General features: G+C 41.9%; 1 protein-coding gene across 12 annotated transcripts in view; it reads left to right on the forward strand.

The window, feature by feature from the left end:
- Nucleotides 1–23239, forward strand: part of PLEKHA5 (pleckstrin homology domain containing A5) — a 1381245-nt gene that overhangs the window by 115746 nt on the left and 1242260 nt on the right. The window lies entirely within an intron of this gene.

A 23239-nucleotide genomic window follows, 5' to 3' on the forward strand; every position in this document is an offset into this window, starting at 1 on the left:
TTTTTCAGTTCATGTATAAAACTCAATATTAATAAATATTTTACTAAAACGTTAGTAGTTGTGAGTGCACGGTCATTTATAGACAACACATTTTCTATTGAAATGCCCTCAAACTTTAGCATTTACATGTAGTTTTGAAGATAAAACTATATAGCTTATAAAGTAAACAATAATCTTTGGAAATTGGGGTTTCACAAAAATGGTTATCACTTTCACATCACCATATAAACTGTTTTGTTTTCATCCTATTATAATCTTGTTTTTCATTACAGGTACAAAAATGTGCTTTCATACCTAAAAAAATATATAATTTGAAACATTTGAACAGTTCACTTAGATATTTAAATGTGTTGGAAAAGATAACATCTGACCTCCAACAGCCTTATATTTAACACTCTTTGTACACTATGACTTTCAGACAGTTCACTGCTTAGAATCCTATATTTTTCTTTTAGAGTCCAAAGTTAATTGTACCTCATTCATTTTGTGAGTGAAAAGAACACTTGTTCTTAGTCATCTTGCCAGAAAGGGACAGTTGGCCCTAAAAATAGCTCGACCTGCTAAAATCTGACTCGCTCTAGCAAGTGGGCGAGTAGATTTCTCAAGGCCTGAGCATTGCGCGCCTTCACAAGAATCAATAGCTGCCTGCAGGTGGTGTGTTTAACTCATTTAACAGCTCCCAGCATTAAGCATTGGATGTACCAGTTACTTCGATCGAGATTAGGAAAGCCATTTTTCAACTGGCTTCTGGCAAATCGTTGGGACAGCCATTTTTCAACTGGCTTCTGGCAAATCGTTGGGACCACATTCTATTACAATTGACTTTTAATAAAGTATTTTCTGAAAATATTGTTTCTGTTTTTGATAACTTAATTAACTTTCCTTGTTTTTCATGTTTTGTGCCAGCGTCCTTGGAGGAGGGATATATTGCAGTGTAGAAAGAGCCCCTCAATTGTGGCTCGTATCGTCCCATCTCATTGATGGATTCTGACACTAAAATGCACGTGCATGTAAATGTAAATGTAAATGTAAATGTAGTATACTTGTAAAGCGCACAGCTGCCCCAGCAACGGGGCGTCCCGGCGCTGTATAACTCTGGGGAACCCGTCCTGGCTTTCCCTGTGGGATGGTCCCTTGCTGGGAGTCCCCAAGGTGGAGCCAGGCATCCCCGGAATTGGTGGGGCTGTTGTGGAGATTAGGCAAGCTAATGCCCAGAGTTGCAGAGTGGAACCCCTGATTAGAGTAAGCACTGAAGCGAGAATTATCGAGTCCGCTGACCAAGGTCCACGACCCTGCCGCGTCGGGAATTGAACCCTGGTCCCAGGCTGACTTCTGCTCTCAGGCCTGCCGCCTCTAACCAGTGAGCCACACTACTCCACTAATTTGTACAGTCAAATTGCATATTTTTTTATTTCCACCCTTAGAAGACCCAATGCCGGCTGGCTTCATTCAAACACGGGACACAACCTCTTATGTTAATTTAACTATCTCAGTTTAAGAGGTTGCAGAAGAACTTTGGGAGTCTACTGGGATGATAATGTTGGGTGCTGAAAAAGCATTTGGCAGGGTCACCTGGGCCTTTCTGTGGTCTGTCATGACACAAGGATCTTGATACTTGTTTCCTAATCTGTATCAAGTACCTCTATATCTCAATAATGCTGCAGGTAGTTTGTATGTGCAGTTCTTTTGTACAGGATTATAATTGAGGGGAGAGACGGGGCTAATTGCCACCACCCCCCCTTCACTGCTTTTCTCACTTTATTTGGGACCATATATTCAGGTATTAGGGAAATACGATGCCTTCATTGCTACTCAATGCATTTAATACTACAGGTCTTGATATGCCAATGATGTAGCCATTTGAACATCATCTCTGGCTGATGCCCTCCCTACTATCAAAAGTACAGCCTACTAGTTCGTTATCCAGTTACAAGCTAAACATTGAGAAAACCCAAATTATGAATCCATCCCCAGGAGCCCCAGAACCTCGCTATGTTATACCTGCTACCTACTCAGGGTCCGGATATCTTCCAATTTGAAGGCTATAGTCAGTCTTATTTATGATGTTTTATACCTTAAATCGTTGGCATTTTTCCAGAAACGGGATAGACTTAATTTGGGACTCCGGAGATGCAATTTAAAGAAAATTGTTATTTTGCCACGTTTTCTTTAATTGTTTAGATCCATACCCCTTTAGATTTCAAAGGTTTTCTTTAAAAAGGTAGTCAAGCTGGCTTGGCAATATAAAAAACCTTGATGTGTGATTTGTTATTTACAACTTACGTGCAACATACTTGACTTGGCGCTTCTTTCTCTTCGGCTGCATTTTCTTTCCTCATTTATTCTTAGACTTTCTACTGTGATGGGTTTATGCGAATGGTGTTTGGTGGATCTGTTACCAGATTATCATATTTTGTGTCACAATATGATGCCTGTGCAAGGTCTGATCGACAGTTTTTCAAATGTACAAGGTTCAAAATACTTTCTGTTTTTGAGAAAATCTGACTTCTGTATAGAGCTTGGTGCAATATCCCAAAGTTTTATCAATATACTTCCCTAAGGTGCAATCTTAACTTGCCATTGTTCGTACATAACTATATACAGTCCTGGCGTCATATATGACTTGAACGGGTGGAGTAACTCTATTTCAATGTCATCCTTGTGCCATTGGAAGAATTACAGAACCCGTATGTGATGCTTCAGCAGAACTATTTTAGGTATTTACAGCGAAGGGACTCCTCAAGCATCTTCCTACCAATACCAGCCTTGGTGCGTAATCAGCTTCTTGATCGCTTCTGTAGTATGCCTAAATAAAGTTAGATAGGATTTTTTTGTTACAAATCCTTCTGCATAACAGGGAATGTGTTACAATGAAGATGGATCCTTGTTCGTTATGAATACAGGTTTATTTAACTTGGCTCCAGGTAAAGCCCCACCAGGAGCAGCATCCTTGCTGCTCAGCCCATCCACTCCAACTGAACTCATACAAGCACTCTAATGACCTCACACATCGGCTGAGCAGCAGGGAAGGAAACACCAATGAACATCAATAGGGAGAATGCGTTCTACTAAACAGTAGATTGCAACACAATGTGAACATCATTTTAAGTATTTGGTGAACAAGTGTCTATGATTATGGGCCCTCCTGTCTCTCCTGAGGATATTAGGATAAGTAACTTGCATGCTCCGTATACTCATGATTTTTTTTCTTTAAAAGCACATTATTCCAAGATTCTTTACGATCTGTATTATATACCATACAGACTTCTTAAAAGGGGTACCAGGGAGACTTCTAATTGCTTTTTATGTAAAGAGCCAAAAGTTGACACTGATCATGTTTTCCAGGCTTCTTATCATTCTGGCATGCCATATTTAACCAACTCCGTTATCTGCTACAGATACCTATTAGCTTTGACTCGAAGATAATTATACTTTGTCATTTGCCAGTATAACCTCATATCTGTTTAGGATTTATTTTTTTGCCATCATGGTGGCAACATTGGGCATGGCTACTGTAGGAGAGTAGGGTCTGCTATCCTATGGTCACCCCAAATTTTTGCTTTTTGCTTCACTGGTTTATGACTTAATGTGGCTGTGGGCCTGCTAATCAGACCCACAGCCTGCTGTTCTCTCTCTAAATTATTGCCAATGTACTTTAGGTGCATTACGAAATTGGAACTGGTTCACCTTATTGGCCCCTGTAACAGTGTACCCAGGTACCCAGGGCATAGGTGCTTCCAAGGCCTACCAGGGGCTGCAGCACGTATTGTGCCACCCCTGGCCTGGCCTCCATATTTGACACAACTGGCTGATCACTCAGCTGGGGTGATCACTCAGCTGGGATAAGTCGGTGTAACCACCCCTTACTTAGGTGTAGTATGCCTATGCCTAACCTAAAATGGACACATATGTTCCTATCAGCCACTCCTATGGAAGGTCTCATCAATCCTGGAGGCAGAGTGCTTGGAAATATGTGAGATGGTGCTCTGGCCTGAGCTGAGCCTGTCTGCAGCTTTCGGAACCATGTCCTTTAGCTGTTTCATGATACTGCCATACCATATACTCTTAAGTGCATTATGAACCTTGCGGTTAAATGCTATCTTTGGTTTGGCTTTATCAAAACATGTCGCGTAAGGTGTCATACGAATTGGAATACTACCCCCTCGCCAGTTCTGGCGACGGGGGTAGCATTCCACCCTTCTAGAGGGACACGACATGTACCTAGCCTGAACCCCGGTTAAAGTTAAACCGAGCCTTAGCATCACAAAATGGATGCTGCCACCACAGACACAAGTCTGACCTCCTGCTGCTGGGAGTCCTTCCAGCGAGGGCAGCTTGGACAAAGGGTTTCCTGCCTTGGGAGGTGCTAGAACCACCCCAGACAGGATTTTGTGTATTGGGTAGGACAGGGCTGAATAGAATCAGACATGCCTGGGGCACACAAGGTGTCCGTGTGCATATGCCAGTTCAAACCGGTGCTGGGGCTTTCCAGCCCCAGTCTTGGCACGAAGCTGGACAAAGGAAAGGGGGTGTAACCACCCCCCTTCCTGGTCCCACCCAGAGGAGGGACCTAGTAGGTGATCCGGCCCCCAGATTTGGAATAAGAGTAGGAGCTGTGTCCTTAGACTTCAGATCATCCTGAACTCGACTTGAAACTAAGAAGAAGACTGGACTTCGACATTCTGCTGCACAGAAGACTGAAGAGATTCTCCCTTGTGGCCAAGGAGTGACCACCCTGTGAATACAGGCACCAACCAGCAACTCGACGTCTGCTTTGCCGCCGCCTCCCGCCCGAGCCCAGAGCCTGACAAGACCCAGACTCCCAGACATCTCCGAGCCCGATCCACAGTCCCTGAAAAGAAGAGACCCGTGGAGGCACCGAGAGACGTGGGACCGGACATCTTGGAAGACCCCCAAAGAGCTGACTGCGCAGCACCCGAGGCACCCTCGACGCTGTGCTTTGGGGTTTGAGAAGCCCCAACACCGAGCAGCATTTGCACCGAAGATCAGCCCCCAGCATCTCCACGATCTGGGGGGGCCCTTTTGCACTTTGCCACTCGACGCGCCATCCCGGTCACTTGCCACGCGGCTAGTGGCCATCTTGGCGACAAACTACGACTTACACCGCTGGTCTGGTTGCTCCCGACTGGCCCTTGCTCCCCTGAAAAGGAGCACTCGCTCTGACCTTGCTGGTCCGAGTAAGAAGCTTGAAACGATTCCTGCATGACTTGCTTTTGCCAAGGCCTGTTTGCTCCAATCAAGTTGCCGACACCGCCATCAGTGAGAGCCATCAAGGGACAGCTCGTGATCGACTCCTGGAGTCCTTGACCTCTTCGTGTCCACGTGGCTGCAGAGACAATCTTCATGACATCGCCTGTTTGCACCCGACATCGCCTGGTTCCATCCTGGTTCCGCGGTAGTCACTGGCTAGTGACTTTGAATATTGTCCCCTCTGCTTTCAGGTCTTCACCTCTTCATATCCACCCTTGGATCCACCGGAACTCTTCACATCGAGCCGCCTGCAGCATCTTCAGCTCCAAGCACCATCGACCTGCGTGACGAAACCCGACACTACTTCGACCCTATGCACCCGCTTCCTGTGGGTGAGGTAACTCCGCAACGCCGGTGTTCCCACACTGGTACACACCTCTAGGGTCCGTGTCTAAAGTTTCATCCTCCTAGGTCACTCGGAAGGTTCCTTAATAACTAACTTTGTAACTTTTACGCACCATTGACATTGCATTGGTGTATGAGTGCACTTTAAGCACTGCACCCGAGTCCCGCAGGCCTTTCCTGACTTCATCACTGTTAGTCCTGAACAGCTCCAGCGATTCCCCAGGCCCTAGGCCTCTTCACTTTCCCCATAGTGGTTCTTATACCACTATTTTAGTATATGGTTTAGGTGGCCCCTAGGGCTCATCCATAATTGTGCAACTTTTGTATATTTAAACTGTGTTTTGTTTTAACGCATTTGCTTCTGTGCTCATAAAGAGTATAGGGGATATTTGTAGAAATAAATCTATATATATTTTCAATATATATCTGTGTGGTGTCCTTTCATTTGGTATTCAAGGGGATTGTGTATGGTAAAATAGCTTGCTTCACATGCCTTTACAGAGTTTAGCCTAAGACTGCTTAGTCCATGCTACCCCTAGGATAGCTTGTCTATAAGGTTGACTTTCCAACCTCCACCATAAGGGTTGCTTGGCATGATACAAGGTGATCACTAGAACTAGTGAGCATCATATATCAGGCCAACTTCTCACAGCTACAAAGTAAACCGTTCATTCAATTCAAAATACATACAAATTAATACATAAACTGTAAATATAGTAACAATCATTCCACAGACAGAAGACAGAATAAAATGGCAAGATGTATCCTAAAAGTACAAAAAATGTACGAGGGACAATAAGTCAACAAGCTAAAATACAAAATAAAATTCAGAATTCATCCTCAGAAGAGTATTTGATTTTAGTAGCAAACAGAATTTATAAAACATATCCTATCCTAACCAGAAAGCAATACAGTAGCAGTAGTACATGTGCAAAAAAACGCAATCCAGTATCTTACTTTATCTGAGACTTTAAGCTAGCAGCAGAACGGAAGATGGAAGAACACAGCAACTCCCTCTTGTGCAAACAGCAGCAAAAACAGGATTAAAATATACACATGAACTCCTTAAAATTCAAAAGTTTTAAGCACACTGCTTCATTTTTTGGACAAAATAGAAAGTCACGTGCAGAAGTTACATTTTTGACACCATTTTGTAAGAACATTGGCCGTAGCCAATGACGACAGCTCGAGGTCAATGTGAGACATGCAAACAAGACATGATCCAAGATCTGAACACTCAAATTGCAAAGATTACAGATTTTTCCATTACTCAGATTTGGGGACCAGTGTGCAGTTAAATCGTTTAAAGGTAGAAGATTCATGCGACATAATGTGAGGAGCCTTCGGGTTCCATGCTGTAAATTCCAGTATACATATTTTTGAGAAGTTTTGTAGTGTTTGTCCTTGCAATTAACTCTAGTCTCTTTTTCGAATTACAGAATTCATTGTCTCTATTAAAACTAATCTTACCACTAGAGGTTTTTAAGAAAGATTTAAATTCACTAAATCTTCTTGTACAGAGAATTTTTTTTGTGCAAATAAAAAATCATGATAAAAGGAATAATTACTTGCCCGAACACCAAAAACGTCTTGACAGATGATCCCTCTTAATGAGTCTTGCTCGCTATTTTTCAACTGGTATCCCCAATGCAAAACCCTAGCTAAACCTTGAATGTAGGAGCTTATTAAGCCAAATTCCAGCCTAATAGAAGCCGTTGGAACTAAAGTATTAAAATTACACAATTTGCATAATATCTGACCTTCGATTCTGTCCAAAAAATTCCAATCTTTGACAGGGATGGATTCAATGGCATAAAGCAGCGTTGATGGAATTTTTACTTTAAAAGCCATTAATGCTTGCAAAAAATGCCTTCTACCCATAGCATTATAAAGAATACGCAAACCTTTGGTGTGTGATACTGCTTTAGATGTGCTGTGTTCAATATGGAGTTTGTTCTTTATGCTACCTGCCATTAGTTTCCCTAAATAAGGATACGAGTCTACAACCTCCAATTTTTCAGAACCTATGTGCCAATTGAAATTTAATATTTTCTATTTTTCTTACATTTCATAACTAAAATTTTACTTTTTGAAACATTTATTTTCAAGAAGTGATAGACTGTATAATTCTGCAAGGAAATCAGCTTTCTGTTCAACCCAATAGGGGTTAAGTCCATTAGTACAATATCATCTGCGTAAAGGAGGCATGCAAATGACCGGTTACTTATCTTTGGGGTGTCTCCCTCAGCACAATTAAAACAATCGGGTAAATCAGCTATATATAGAGAAAACAGCAATGGCGCTAGCAAGCAACCTTGTTTCAGGCCATTTTCAGTAGGAATAGCTGCAGATAGGCCTTGATTTCCACCCATTAGTATCTTGCACCAAGTTTGTGAATGTAGTGCAATAATTAGAGATAAAAGAGGGTGGGGCACGCCCATTTTTTGCAATTTTCTCCATAATAAATGGCGATCTAGCTTATCAAATGCCGTTGAGAAATCTATAAACGCCATATATACATTTGAATTGCGGATAATGGTATATTTCTCCTCTGTTCATTTTAGCATGAAGATGTTATCTATGGTGGAATGGTTTTTCCTGAAACCTGCTTGCACTAGAGGAAGAACCTTCTCGTTCACTCAATCCGTAAGATGATCAAAGATGCTAAGGGCAAAGATCTTACCCGCAGCATCCAATAGGGCTATTAGCCGGTAGTTACCAGGGTGTGTTCTAGAAACCTTTTTATATAAGGGGACTAGAATACTTCCGGACCAAGATGGAGGAATTTTTTCCCTGAAAGTAGCACTGATTAAACAGGGGAGTTAGATAGGTAGCCCACAGAAGTGGTTCTGTCTTAATTACTGTCATGGGGATTTCATCGGGACCCATCACTCCAGAGGATCTCATTTTTTTGATTGCTCCGACTACATCATTGATTACGTATACATAGTTAGATTCAGGAGTTATAAGCTGCCTAGATGTCACGAGGGTTGAGTTAGTAGAATTATGATTAGCAGAGTACAGTTCTAATAAATGAACTTTCCAATCCTTTTCTGTAATGGGGATAGGAAGCAAATTCTTGTGCCACAGCAATCGGCGATTATTTCCCAATATCTTTTGGCATGATTTTTTGATGCAGCCTCTTTTAATTGCATATTCGTCTTAAAGAGCGTTTTTGTCCTTTGTCTCTTCCTCTTGAGTACGTTTAATATATTACTTCGTTCATGAGAAAAATTCAAAAACAGGGCTCTCGCTAGTTTATTTATTTCCCTATTTAATTTTAATAATGGATTGAAATGTATTCTTCGTTTAGTTGAAGCTTGCGGTAATTTACAAGATTTGGCCAAGGCACCTATATTGTGGGAATAGACTTCAAATAAATCCAATTGAAAAGGATCACACTCACCCATCAATAATTGCTATTGGTCCCTTATTAGAACTGTTAAGCCTGCTTTTAATTTAGTGGTAGCTTGAGAATTCCAGTGGATTCTACCATTAGAAGCATTAAACCCAACTATACTACCTTTGAAGTTCCAGAGATCTACCATAGCGCAACTAAATTTAAAGCAAATCAACATATGATCATTAAGGACATTTCCCATGACCTCCATATTTCTAAGTTTACAGAACAAAATCTGCTGAAGTAATTAGTCTGACAGATCTCCCAGATGGTGCCTTATGAGTATAATTTGCTGGAATATCCTTTTCTAGCCTCCCATTAACAATTGTGAGATCTAGGCTTCTCAAACCTTCAAGTAATTGGGTTCCTCTCGTCAGTCCTGCATTGGTTCGGGAATTGAGCCTTGGGGATATTTAGGGCCTCATTTTTTTCAGAATTAGCAAATATCTTTATACTGTAAGTTGAGACTTTAGCATTCAAATCGCCCACTAATATAAGGGACCTACAGTTTTCCCTCTCCCAAGTAGAGGATATAAAAGCAAATAAATCATTCAATAGGAAGGAATAAGATCTATCATGGGGCGATATGCGTTTACGATCAACCAAGAATCCAGATTGCCTTGGTCATACTTGTGGTTTAGCTTAATTGCTTGAATTAGGTTGGAGGCATGGTGAATTTCTTTATATGACCAATTGAGGCTTGTGCTTAACAAAACGGCAATACCTCCTTTAGCGTGACCTCTATTCACTGGAAACACAGGCCGGCTTAGTACTATATAATCTTCAGTGAACCAATTCTTTGTGATCCACGTCTCTTGGAGACAAATAATATCGCCATGCTGCTCTTTTAAAAATAAAAGTTTGTTTTTACTGGTACTTAAGCCGGCGGCATTTCAGAATAACACACTAATATCCTTGCTAGGAAGGATTCCTGCCTTTTAGGCTTAGGAATCTATTTGCATTAAGTGTACCTGCTAGCCAGCTCCATTTCTTATTTTCCTCCTCTTCAGGGAGCACGTGCTCTGTATTTTTCTCTATGTGTAGGGAAACCCTCCTACCTTCTTTACCGAGAACGACCTGTAATGTACTTTCTCTCTCTAACAAAGGTTTAACCCTATTGGAGGATTCCAAATCAAAGTTAGGCAGTTTATGTTGGGCCACTTTGTTTGAAGCTTGCTCCACGTCTGGGATTAAAACATCAATGCCACTAGATCGTAATTTGTCACAATGTGCCAGACTCAAATCGCTTTGGATTTGAATGTTACTCTTGCACCTCTGAGATCATTATTATATTTTTGGATCTCAACCAAGGCGATTTTGTTGCCCTCAATCAATTGAAGGCCTGGAATTACAGCAAAGCAACCCAGCAAAAAGGACATTCATATGTGGTTCAAGGTCAAAAATAAATGGAAAAAACAAAATATTGGGGGCGAGATGTTGCGTGGTATCAACAAAACTGGTCACCTCGGAAATTTTTTCGGGTGAGATATAAATGACATCATTACCTAAGGAAGAGACAAACCGAGAAGCTTTGGGATTCAGAGTATTCTGGACAGTAGGGCAAACATTTAAGTCTGTCAACACTGCTTCTTGTAACGGTTCATTAGGTACCCTTATATTTGGAAGAGAGGAACAGTGGCCCAATTGGCTACTTCCTGAATCGCCATCCTCCTCCTCCTTCAAAACATTTGAATCCAGTTTTATGGGCATTTTTTTAGTAGGATTGGGATCAAAGCGTTGCCGTTTCGTCCTTTTTTTTGCTAATCCTTCGGCGTTTTTCTCTTCTTTTTTTTTACAGTCAATATTACATATATTCATAGTGGCCATTTCTTGGGCAGAAGAACATCCAACTTTCGAATCTGACTCCGTCGATTGCTTGCAAGACTTTTTGATTGTTTTGAGAAAAATGGGGCACATCTTTCGGGATATACTTGTATTGATTTTTTCCGACTTAACTTGTGAACAAGACAACGGTGCAGCCATTGTAACTAAAGGCTCAGGATCAAAATATTGCTGCAAGAAGGATAGGTGTAAATTATCTACGGGATCCAAGTTTACTTTCCCTTTGATTTTATTTTTTCCCCTAAAGAATGGCTTCCCAGCCTGGGTGCCAAAATCCCGGCTTTTACCATTTGGGATAGGGGCAGATAAAATAGAGTTTGACTTGACTAAGTTATCCTCTATAAGTAGAGGAATAGATGATCTCTTCCCTGTCTTGGGGATGATGGAGGGAGATTTGCCAGCTTTGTTTAGCGAAACTTTTTGTTCAGAGGCTATAAACTTTGTCAAGGACAAAACAAGAGTCCAAAATAAGGTCGGAGTTACCTACTGATCTCTCCAAAAAAGCTAGAATAGAAGACCGCACTCTTTCCAGACAAAATAGTGATTCCGACATAGGTATTTTTGACCCTGGATTGTTGATTGAGGGAAAACAGCTCGGGAACAAAACCGGAGTTAGGGAGCCCCGTGAGTCTATTGAGCCCGATTCACTAGGTGTACTGCTGAACAGACGCATTTTGGCTCAGCAATGCTTGACAGAAAGAGACCTAGCAGGAATAATTATCCTAGACGATTCCAAGTCAGAAACTTGGGACAGCTTAGGGGACTGATCTAACCTGATATCAGGAAGCATAAAGTCTTCTAAAATATGTTCACCTGCATCTGAAACTGAGCAAAACGCTCTTTCGGCTTCAACAACTCCTTTAGATAGAGAGTGAATAATTTAATTAGCCAGCAAGGAATCACCCTCCCCAAATTCTAAGGGCTGAAGATTTATAGGTCGTGGACCCCTGTTTTCGGACAGTAAATTAGAGGTTACTTCTGGCAGTGGTTTTCCAATGGAACCATTGGCTTCTATGTGATCTACAAGATCTTGTTGAAGAGATCCCTGCATCTCTGCTCATTTAAGACTTATTCCTTTTTTTTTTTTTAAAAGGATGGAATGGTATTAAAACTCTTCAGAATGTTTATTTGCAACAAATTATTCCTTAAAGGATTAGATCTGGTTTTTTTTACATGCCCTAGAGTACATCAATCTACCAGAGCGCAATTTTTTTGCAGTCATTAATTACATTTTGAAAAATAGAAAACCTTTAGGCAAGCCGACCACTTAGAGAGGAATAAATCCAATGCGCCAGACCACAGATGCGCCGCTCATGCAACACCAAAGACCGGACACAGGATTTCCACTCTCCAACTTGCAGGTTCCTCAAAAAACACGGAATCAACACAGAGCCAATACTGTCAATATACACACTGTGGCCGGTGGAGTTGATAAGATCGTTAGATTGCTAGGGGTATCACTTTGGGACAAGTTCCGGGAACGCCAACGCTGGGAACGGAAAACCAGGACTGGAGCCAGGACTGTGAAGCGTTGGATTATAAAGTATGTTGGCAGGAACTGATCTTTTCTTGCAGCCTGGAATACACTATCATATAAAATAGTCCTAATAGATGCAAGCAGATAAAAATATGCCCACTAGTTCAAGAAAGAATGCTTGTTTCTCGTCCAGTGAAGACCTGGCTTGGCAGTCCAGGCTGAACTATTCCCATGAGGCACAAGGTCAAGACTGATTTGCATATAGCGGTGTCTGACGTGGCGAAATAAGCTAAAGAACGATTATGGATTCAACCCAGACCTGTGACTGGGGGTGAGTGTCTGAAAAGTTTCTGCACCGTCCATCATTTCCTTGTGTTCGACCAGATAAAGAATGTCTCTTCTCTCTTATTCCAGTCTATTCTCATAAGGTTTTATGGAGTTTACCTCCTCTATTATGGCTATTTTAGTTTTGCAATAGACGTATGACAAATGAATATTTATGATCTGTAACTTAATGTGACTGTATATATTAGCTTTGTATGTGATACTCGTGTTTTAATACTTTCCTAATTTAAAAAATGGAAAATGTTCAAATGTGAGTGAGCCAGGTGTTAAGTCGCCAAAACTGCTTCTTTTTTTGAACGGCTATTTATATTACCTTTTCAAAGTCAATTGGGTGTGCAATCTGTGGCTTTTTCAATTCGGGGATGAGTCGCAGGCATATTCAACGAATGCGCTTACTCGTGTGACGGCCATTGGCAGCCGAATTTGTGCCAATACTTTGAAGGATCAGTCTGAAATGGCTCGTTTCTGCCTGGCCCTTAATATTAGCGGAAGGGACGGCCTTTACTGCAAAGCTAAAAGCTTGGACATTCACCCTGGCTCGGTCTGTCCTCTGTTTGACTTACCAGGTGAGAACATAATGTTTTTAGCATAACGCTTCTCATATCCTTTTCTTAGGTAGAGAAGTTGGCATGTTGTGAAGAGTGTGGATTCTCATTCCATTGCTCCATAGATCCATGCTTCAAACTTTTTCTGCAAGTGACTTGGAAAGGCGCGACTTTTTCATGTGCATCAGAGAATTGGCAACGGGTCTGTAGACAGTGAGTTGCTCCACAAACTAAATGCAGAGGTCTGCATTCCAAGAGGCTGTTCTGTACTTGTGCACTTATTGAAGTGGTCACCAGTACTGTGCACCTTTGCACTTTCACTGCTTCTTTCCCAGTGAAGGGCATGAATGTTTGCCTCACTTCATTTCCACACATTGCCTTCTATCAGAGCGGAGTGTAAAATCTGGGTTTACAGCGTGACGTGGGGCACGGTGGGTACTGCTTTACTAGAAACAAACCAATGGTTTAAACTACTGCACATAGGCACCCAGCCCTGCCAAGTGCCACGCATCTCGCATTACTGCAATGCCAGTGTTTGTCGCACAAAAGTGTTACTCCTCGCAGAGCTTGCACACCTGATCAGATTAAACTGTGTTTTGAACAGTGTTAGTCGAGGCACCACAACAAGCCTCAATAATGCTCGTTTGGTGCTTCCCTAACAAACAACTTGAACGTCTTAGAAACAAAAACAAACCGAAAGGCCCGCCGTTTTGATTCATATGGTTGAACTGTACTCTACAGCACAGGAAGTCCATTTCCCAACGTCCTTCTGAGCTGGGAGTGGTAGAGAACACGGACATGGGGGAAGAAGCATACCCGTAGCCCGTACTGGCTGCACCAAGGTCCCGAAGAACAAACTCCTGTCTGTGCTACTTCAGGGGCCAGAAGTCGTCCTGCAGGGGCGAGTTTCAGATCATACTCCCGCCCCGAGGAGATGCTGGTTCAACTTGGCAGGAAACACAAAGGGACCCCCAGATCTTCCCGTACTACTTCTGGGAAAACCAGCAGCAGTGCCAGTTTGGGAAAGGCCCTGGGAGGGTTGCTGGGATATCATATTGGGAGCGAGGAGCCTTTGCACAGTATTGAAACAGTATGGTGTGTTAGGGAGGGTACCAGTGACAAACACGTGACAGTTTTATTTTTAGGTGGACTCACTACAAATGTGCATGTTTGTGGTAGTGCTTTTACCTGAACTTCTTACAGGAATCCAAGCTTCCCCACCACACCCACACTCTTTATTTCCATCTCCACGACATGTGTGGGCTGCAGTGAGCAAGGTTCTGCTGGCTCAGACTGATCACACCGCGGCCATAATTTCTATAGCTCTGCTCTCCCAGTGCCAAACTCTGCTCTTTCTTTTGTGCCTGATGGTAGTGCTTAGAAGCAGGAACTCTAGGTCATGTGCATTGTCCATGCTTCTCAGTCTTTCTACCAGGGATGTTGAATGCCTATTTCCCACTCAGCATTCCCCTTGCCACCCCTTTATTTCCCAAGTGCCCTCCCCTTCCTTGCAGCAGTTTTAAGATCTGAGAGTTTCTCATTGCTCAAATGGGTGTCATTTCTGATGTTTTCCTCGTCTTCATTGCTTGATTTTGCTCACAAGGAAGTGTCATTCATAGTTGTTGAAATGTCAATCCTAATTAGACAAATTATGAAACTGTCCCATATGGCAATCTGAAACCTTGGCAGCTATGGAACCTCAGGCCTCGGAGGAAGCCGCCATTATGTAGTGTGAGACGTCATGGCCATGTTTGCTTTGACTTCTCGTGCACCTATCTCTCGTTTGTAAAGTATACTCTGATATGACTAGACAAAAAGTGGATTTGAAATCTTGAACATTTGTAATTGTTGGCGAACCATTTCCACTTCATTAATTTCAAGATCAATTTGTAAATTCCTATGTTCTCTTGGTTTGTTTGTATTTATATATTCTAAAATATATTGTATGCCTCCTAGAACACTAAAAAGCCAAGCGGTATTTAAGCCCTTGAAAACGAGAGAATATGCATACTAAACGTTTAAACGTGTTGAGAAGGAGAGGTGGGGGAGAGGTGCATAGGTGGCATAGCAGTTTGAAGTTCACTGTCGCATAACAAATGCTTTTGGGTATGCAAAGCTATAAAACACTTGCAATTAGTTTGACGGATTATAGGCTTGCATTAATAAGTAGCGTATTTAGGAATAGATATAATTACGGTATTCCTGTAGAGAGAAAAGTTTGAATTTCCTGAACCCAGAGTAAAATTAAATGCTCCTTAGGCTATTTTACCAAAATTCAACATTGTGCTGAACCTACCACTAGGTAAAATCTGCAAAAACAATTCGGTTCAGTGAAGCGTTTCATTATTCAGACACGTTTTCAGAAAAAATATTGTTTTGCTGAGCGATTTTAAGACTTTTGCTGTATCCATTATCATTTACAGAAACGTATTGTTTCACATTCCACTTGGTGAGGATCTGAGATTTGGGTCAGTTTAGCTGCCAGGTGCTTGTAGCTAAAAAAAAAATTGAAGCTTTGAAACATTTCACTGAAAATTAGGTGGCCAGTTATAGAGTTATTGTGTAAACTTATGATGGTGACTATGATTCTAGTGTCTTGAATTGTAGTTTTGTGTGTTAGTGTGTGCAAGTCATGTTTATAGCAAGGGACTAAGCCGCTGTGTACAATGTTAATCCGGTTCTTTTCTGTTGGTGTTTTTTCTTCGACACCTTTCCCACAGGGGGGCACGGGACACAAAAGTACATACACAGCAAAGATCTTACAGGGATGGGGGTACATCAAAAATAGCGTTCCTGGGAGGCACACAAATTCCTCCTCTATAATGATTCCAAGGTCCTCATATTGAAGCCCACTTTCGAGGGCGGCCCCTTGCCATAAAAACAGTTTTTTCCCGGTACATGCTCCAATCTAAGTTGCTCTTCCAGGTCTCAAGGGTGGGAGGCTGCTCTGATCCCCACTGTTGCGCAATGTTCCTTTTGGCTATCATGTAACTCAATGTGACCTATTGTGTCTGTGCGGAGTTAAGGTCGGTTGGCTCCCATATGTTAAGGAGGCACCTCCGTGCCTCAGATAGTAAGGAGACCCCCAAGACCTCATGAATAGTGTTGTGAATCTTACTCCAGTACTCAGCCACATATCGACATTCCCAGATAACATGAAGGAACGTCCCCGTGAGACCACACCTACGTCTACACAACCCGGAGTCAGACAAACCCATCTGCACTAGGCGGGCCCCGTTACATAAATCCTATGTAATATTTTTAATTAAACGAGCTGCAACCGTGCAGGAATGGCAACCACTTTAGGAGATGAGATTGCTGATTGCCAGTACTAGTCAACGAGTTCTATTCCGTCTCGGACTCATTTTTCCCTCAACTCGCCAAGTAGGTCAACCCTGTGGTTGATTAGTTTCTTGTAAACCAGGGAGATCGTTTTTTCGGGGAGGTGACCATCTAAAATTCTATCCTCGAGGGGGGAAGCCTCCGGGAGGTCGGCGCCCACCGGCAAGGCCGCCTGCAGTGCATGTCGGATTTGCACATAACGAAAGTATTCAGAGCTCGCCAACTGGAATTCATTTTGCATGTCTCAAATGTTTTAATCCTCCCCTTACTCCAGATATCCTTAACAGTAGAGATACCTATCAGGTCCCATTTATCAAACCCTCTCGTTTTCCAAAGCTTGCCCAGCCGATCCGAGTCAAGATGTGGGGTCGCTAGTGTCAACCTATTGCTCTATCCCAGGAAGCTTGTGGCGTCATGCCAGATCCAAACTGCATGTTTGGTCGGTCCTGACAAGTCTAACTTCGAAGGCTTAAAGTACAACGCCCTTTTATATCTGCCGTCTGGGAGAAGCCATCTATCCATGGCGTAGCCGGGATCCGGAACGGGGCAGTATGTTCCATGACTAATCGCGGCCAGCTGTGAGGCCCAATAATACAGTTTAATGTCTGGGAGGGCAATGCCTCCATCATACCAGGGAAGCGTCAATTTCGCTAAGGCTATCCGGGGACTACCTTCCCATAGAAGGCTGCGCTGTAGTCCCTCCACCTCACGGAAATAGCTGGCAGGAACTACATCCAGGGAGTTCTTAAGGGCATAAAGGAAACCAGGGCATCCGCAGAAATCTTTCCGGGGGGGGGGTGGGCAACATTTTAACTTCATCACCATCCTCTGACATGATTGAGTACAAGTATTAAATAAAAAAATGTATTCATAAGAAACCCCCTCAAAATGTAAGTCTGACTATCCGACATTAAAGATCTGGGCATCTCGCCCCTCCCCCCTCTGTGTTTCCGATCCATGCACAGGTAGAGACTTCTAGGCGCTTTCTTTCCTTTTAGGTATCGAAGGCTCTCGGAGTCGTCACACACGCCTCGAAGCCCCCCTGTAGTTACCTCAATTGCGTATCTCAGATCATCGAGACCAGTGCCTTTTTACGCAGGGGTCGAGAGGACTACGGTGGTGGACCCACAGTTACACAGCTTCCAATCTAACAGGCCTTTTGGTATCTCCAGTCAGCCCGGCCATGTAAACAAAACCTGCCTTTGATTCTGGAGCATGCCTGCCCACAGACGCAGGAGCAGAGCCAAATCACAGGTCCCAGAATTGTAAGCGAGAATTGACGGACGAGCTGGTGCAGGCTGGAGGTGCACACATTGGTCAGGGCCACACAATAGTAACTTCATGTGGGCAGATTTCTATCACACCGAACAGGACTAAGCGCTTTACAAAAGATAAACCGTTTAAAATAATGACAAAAACATTTGCTGTCCAATAAATGATGTAAAAGAACCCCCCTTTATTAAAATTACTTTCTTAAAATTAAGTCTTCTAAACGGACCCGAGCAGATTAAACTTCTCACATCACTTAGTAGCATTACTACAGGCCACTAGATCTTGCTGCTTTGTACAGAGATTTTCAGCAATTGCGCCGCCACGCTTTGAATAATTCCTTGTGCTGGAATCAGGCCAATATGGCAACACTGTCCACGCCATCCCCAGTACGCCCCGCCCTGGACGGACTGCCAATCCAGGGGGGGGCAAGCACCCCCCACCCCCTTGCCCCGACCTGCGGACGCCCATGTAGAGCCAACATTTTTCCTGTTGCCGTTTTAATCCGATAGGGCTCATTTCGTTTTTTGGCCAAAAAAATGACTATTATGTGAGCTAGCTAATCTGTGTATGGAAATTTCTTTATCAGTTAACCGAATTACGATTCATAGACATTTGAGCCTGCTGATCAGAATTACTAGTGCAAGCAATCATCAGGATGATAGATTTTCCACAGACATAAACTTGTAAATTTGATGTGGAAATGCACACGTTTGTTGCTGGGTAAGGCTGGATTAAGGACCTTAGTCTGAGAAAGGAAATAGTACATCGGCATTTTGCAGTGATGTAGTGGAAAACTATTTTAAATTGTTCTTAAGCATTCTATGTTGTGTACCCCAGCCAAATAATACAGTGGTTTTGACATGGTGTACTAGGAATGTGCACTGTATTCCTGGACGCCTCCAATTTATGTCCAATTGCGTCCAAAAAACAGTATCCTGCATTATCCTTATAACAAGTGTGTACACTCTATGTATAATGAAAAACTGCTCGAGCCAGACATAATTTTTGCTGCCACTCCGTAGGGTACATAGCCATTCAGGTCTTTGTGTTTTTTTGGGGGGGGGGTTTAAATCTCTTTATTTGCATTTTGTCAAACAGATTACAATTGAATAAGAAGGTAAGGAATGGGGAAAGAAAAGATGAGACCGATAAGGGAGGGAGCTCAGGTGAAACGAGGAACAAATAATCATTACCGGTGCAATAAAGGGGACGGCAGGTATTGCTGGGACATTTGCAAACTGTCATAAGCATTAAGTCCATGTAGCCAATAATTGGCCACCGATTGCATTCTTGTTATGGCATATAATGTAGAAACTATTAGCAAGACCATCCTCTAGCACACCAACAGATAAAAGATAAATATGCAACCGCTCTCGGAAGTGTACATCAATGTCTGTACCTGATTATACAATGCGATATTAAATTGAGGCATAATCAGATACAATTTATAAATCAACAATCAAACATGATAGCAAACCAAAAGACCTATTGTCTTATCGTCACGCCCTGGTTGGGATATGTAGGAGACATGTGTCACCAACTCGGTCGCCCTATCTTAGATGTATCGCCCTGCCCTCCTAGTGATTGGAGGAAGTAGTAGTAATGTCTTCTCCTCCCTGACTCACGCATGTCCCCGGAATGGTCGCCCCCCTCGTATCAGAACGCAGGTTCGTGCAATCTAGGGGAGCCATGTATCTGGGATTCAGTATCTGTGTCTCGTTCTCTATCCTCTTATGAAGGGTTATTCCCCTCTTCTTCATCTGCACGTGTCAGGTCTACAAGTATAGTATACCACAATTGAGCAATAGTGCCATTAATGTCTTTGTTGTATGTTATTCTGAGCAGGACATTTTTCTGTGAAAATTGCTGTTTGGTAAGAGGTGGTTTATTTGCAGTTGATTAACATGTTTTTAGGTACACCACTGTTTAACGTAGCTCAAATAGTTGCGTTCCCTGATCTGGCATTTCCATTAGACAACATATGTGATTTAATTAGTTACAGCCCACGGATTTAGGATAAAGATCATTAGTGTATTTAATATGATTTTCTGGCACAATATATTGTAGTTTCTGAGATCTGTGTAGTAAAAGGTGTGATCAAATTAAATGACATCTTTGTAGATTATCCAAAATGTCTAGAAAAAAGAAACCTATATAGCTAAGTTTTGCTGCGTGCAACTTTCCTGTACAGACCTGTAAAAGCAATATATTTAAACGAAAAATGTGTGCCAAAATCACGAAATGCATGTGACTGCAGTGTTGGCCCTTTCCTGTTATGTTGATCTTTGATATGTCACTTTTTGAATAGCCTGGAGCATACCCATATTATTTCTCACTTGTTCTTTTCTGAATTCATCAAGTTCGGCATGCATACACCCTTATAATGCTCCGTTCCAGTAAGAACTTAATAATGATACTTCCAAAAATAGTCTTTGACGTGATGGATTAACTGTGAATAAAAGCATGATTAACTAGAATTAATGCTGAATTACTGTGGTTTAAGTGAATGAAATTCAAACACTAGTGCATAAGGCCTTGCAACCCTTTCGGATCTTCAAAAGGCTTGTCCATATTTTTGGAAGATCTTTGATATGTAACATACACCCCCGGATTGTACCCAGGATGGGGAACTAGAGCCTATGGGGTCCCAAGCATGGGCTGCCCACCCAACACCACATATGCACACAAATAGAGCTACTTGTGATAATAGTAATAGATGCATCGGGAGGAAGGAGCGCACGGAACAAGGCTGACCGTGAGGAACGCACCTTGACGCAAAGGGTGACTACAGGGGTTACTGAGCCCTAAGAGGCCCAGTAGACCCAACAGTGGGGTGTATGAATTGGATATATAAGAGGTGGACACAGGCCACTCTTTCACCAGTGTCACGTCTAAATGTATGGTTGCCACACTAGAAGCCTATATTTTCCTTCCTGGAGAATGCCACGGACTCACATGAGCCTCACGGCAGAAACAAGTAGACAATAAGTGGTGATTGGGCACTAACTTCCATGGTCCCCACAATTCGTTTTAATACCAAGTGTCATATCTAGTGAAAAAAAGGTATTTTTAGGATGCCACATTGGCTTTTAATACACTTTAATCACAGGTCCACTCTTTGTTAGGGGTACCTCCTTGCTCCAGGTGAAGACCCCCTCTCTATCAAACTGGGTTTTTGGAGTGCATGGGTTATCCTAAAATGAAGCACAACACCTGGTGGTGTGTGATGACAACCGGTAACATTTTTGTATATGTCCAATACTTATATTGAGTAGTATTGTGAGGGATGCATTATTACTATTACCTTTGGTAGCTCTATTTGTGTGCATACCGTTTTTTGATAACCATATTTTGTTTTTGTTTTTTCTATGTGAGGATAAGAAGTACAACAATATTTTCAGGCCACAATCTCAACCCCCAACCCCGTGCACCATGCAGACCACAGTTCAGTCAGACCCCCAGTGCAGTTCATTATTACACTGCCACCTAATCCAGATATGTTGGTGCTTTCGCGGGCAACCATGTACCACATATATAGGCAGTTCCTGATGGCGCACTAGTCCACCCCAATTCGTCATTTTGCCAGGTAAGGGGGATACAAGATGCCCATTTCTGTGTGTGTGGTACCATTTTTATTGGTTCTAGTTTGTATTTTAATTTACCAATTACTTTATAGGTACTTCCTGCTTAATTATTGACCAGCATTGGTATATAAGCATTTCTTCATTCAACTCAGTTCTGTAATTTTAAGTATAATTTAGTTCGATTTCTTTCACAGCTGTTGATGAGTGAGATTTACAGCTGTTGATGAGTGAGATTTACATATGATTTATTTTATTTTTATATTTATTTTAATGGTTTTATATAGCGCTGGGTGGACCCAAGGCTATCGGAGCGCTTTACAATGGTCACATGAGTATATATAAAAATAAACATAAAATAAGATATCAAAAATTACGAGGTCCCAAACAAGACCAATAAAAGAATAGATAACCGCGCGATTTATACAATCTGGTTGACAAAGTGCTGATGACGTTATATCCTTTTTTTGTTTATTTTAAAATTTGTTTTTTAGAATTGGAGATTAGGGAAATTTACAAAAAAAGATTATTGAACATTTCACTTCATTGTAAGATGTGTATGCCTCATAGATGTGTATGGCTTTTATAGCTTTTAATGTTCTTTTTATCAAACCTTTTCGCTAAGGGCCAAAGTCACAAAACGAATTATGAGCAAACACCCTGGCTCATAAGCCTTGTGTGCGCATCGGAGAATATGAATCTGCACCCCAAAATGGATGAAGTTAGTAAAGTATGGTGTAATTTTACATGTAAGCAAATCCGTGGATGGGTGGTTTGTAGATGTTCTGAGATGAGAATGCCTGCAAAAATAAGTTAACTCCCAGAAATATGCAAGATTATGTATATTCACAAACCTTTGGCAGGCACAGTCTCCACTTGAATTTATCGGTCATAAATGTACTCTTCTTCATTGTAGGAGAAAGTCCTTATCTGGGCATGAGATGCTGAAAGATTGCCCCCAAATTTGGTGGAATTGTAGTGTTTCCTTTTTGGGGATTAAAGAAAGACAAGGATTTAAATTGTAAATTCACTTTTCTAGCACATCCATGCTAGAGTATGAAAGTGTTATACTTGCGCATATGTGGAAAGCTATGAATTAAAGTGATGTGGACTTCCAGAACTTCTGGGTCTGTTGAGGATTCCCAAAATAGGTTGTGAACTTTGTGAATTGCAGATTGCTCAGAAATGTACTGCAAACAAAGGCATAACCATTTAGGTGTACATATTTGACTTTCGTTTGTGAAGTGGACCCAAAGGAACGATTAGCTCAAGAAACATGTTGTTTTGGTGACTCCCATCTGTTTTGGGCTGTACAATACGTAGCCAGTATACATGTAAGCTTTCATTGGCACCGTTCACTGAAACAACGTTCCATAAATGCGGCTGTTCTATTTTGGAGTTTTTGAGAAACAGTTAAGAACCATTCACCAACCTTTAGCAATACAACCAACACCACCTTAAGTTTTAAGGAAAGAATACCGTTGGATCTCTTTTATTTTTAGGAAGTGGGAAAGCAAATGATGTTTGAATTAGAATGTTCTGCAATATATCTAGAATGGTATCAGAGTAATATGTAATAAAATGATTTTAATAGCTTAATTTATTTTAAGCAGTGAATTGAAAACAAATCTTGCTGAAAATAATTCATTTCATATGCAAAGTCTCCATTTGCAGTTTTTTAAATGAGTGAACGTAGCTAAGAAAAAACAAATTAAAGGCAGCAGCTGTCTGGGATAGTTTGGGATGTATTGAGATGTCGAACCTTCATGCAGAAGAATCCAATCTTAAGTTGGGGTTCCTCTACCGATTTAAATTGCAG

This window comes from Lissotriton helveticus, chromosome 1_1, assembly GCF_964261635.1.
Source record: "Lissotriton helveticus chromosome 1_1, aLisHel1.1, whole genome shotgun sequence".
Lineage (NCBI taxonomy): Eukaryota > Metazoa > Chordata > Amphibia > Caudata > Salamandridae > Lissotriton > Lissotriton helveticus.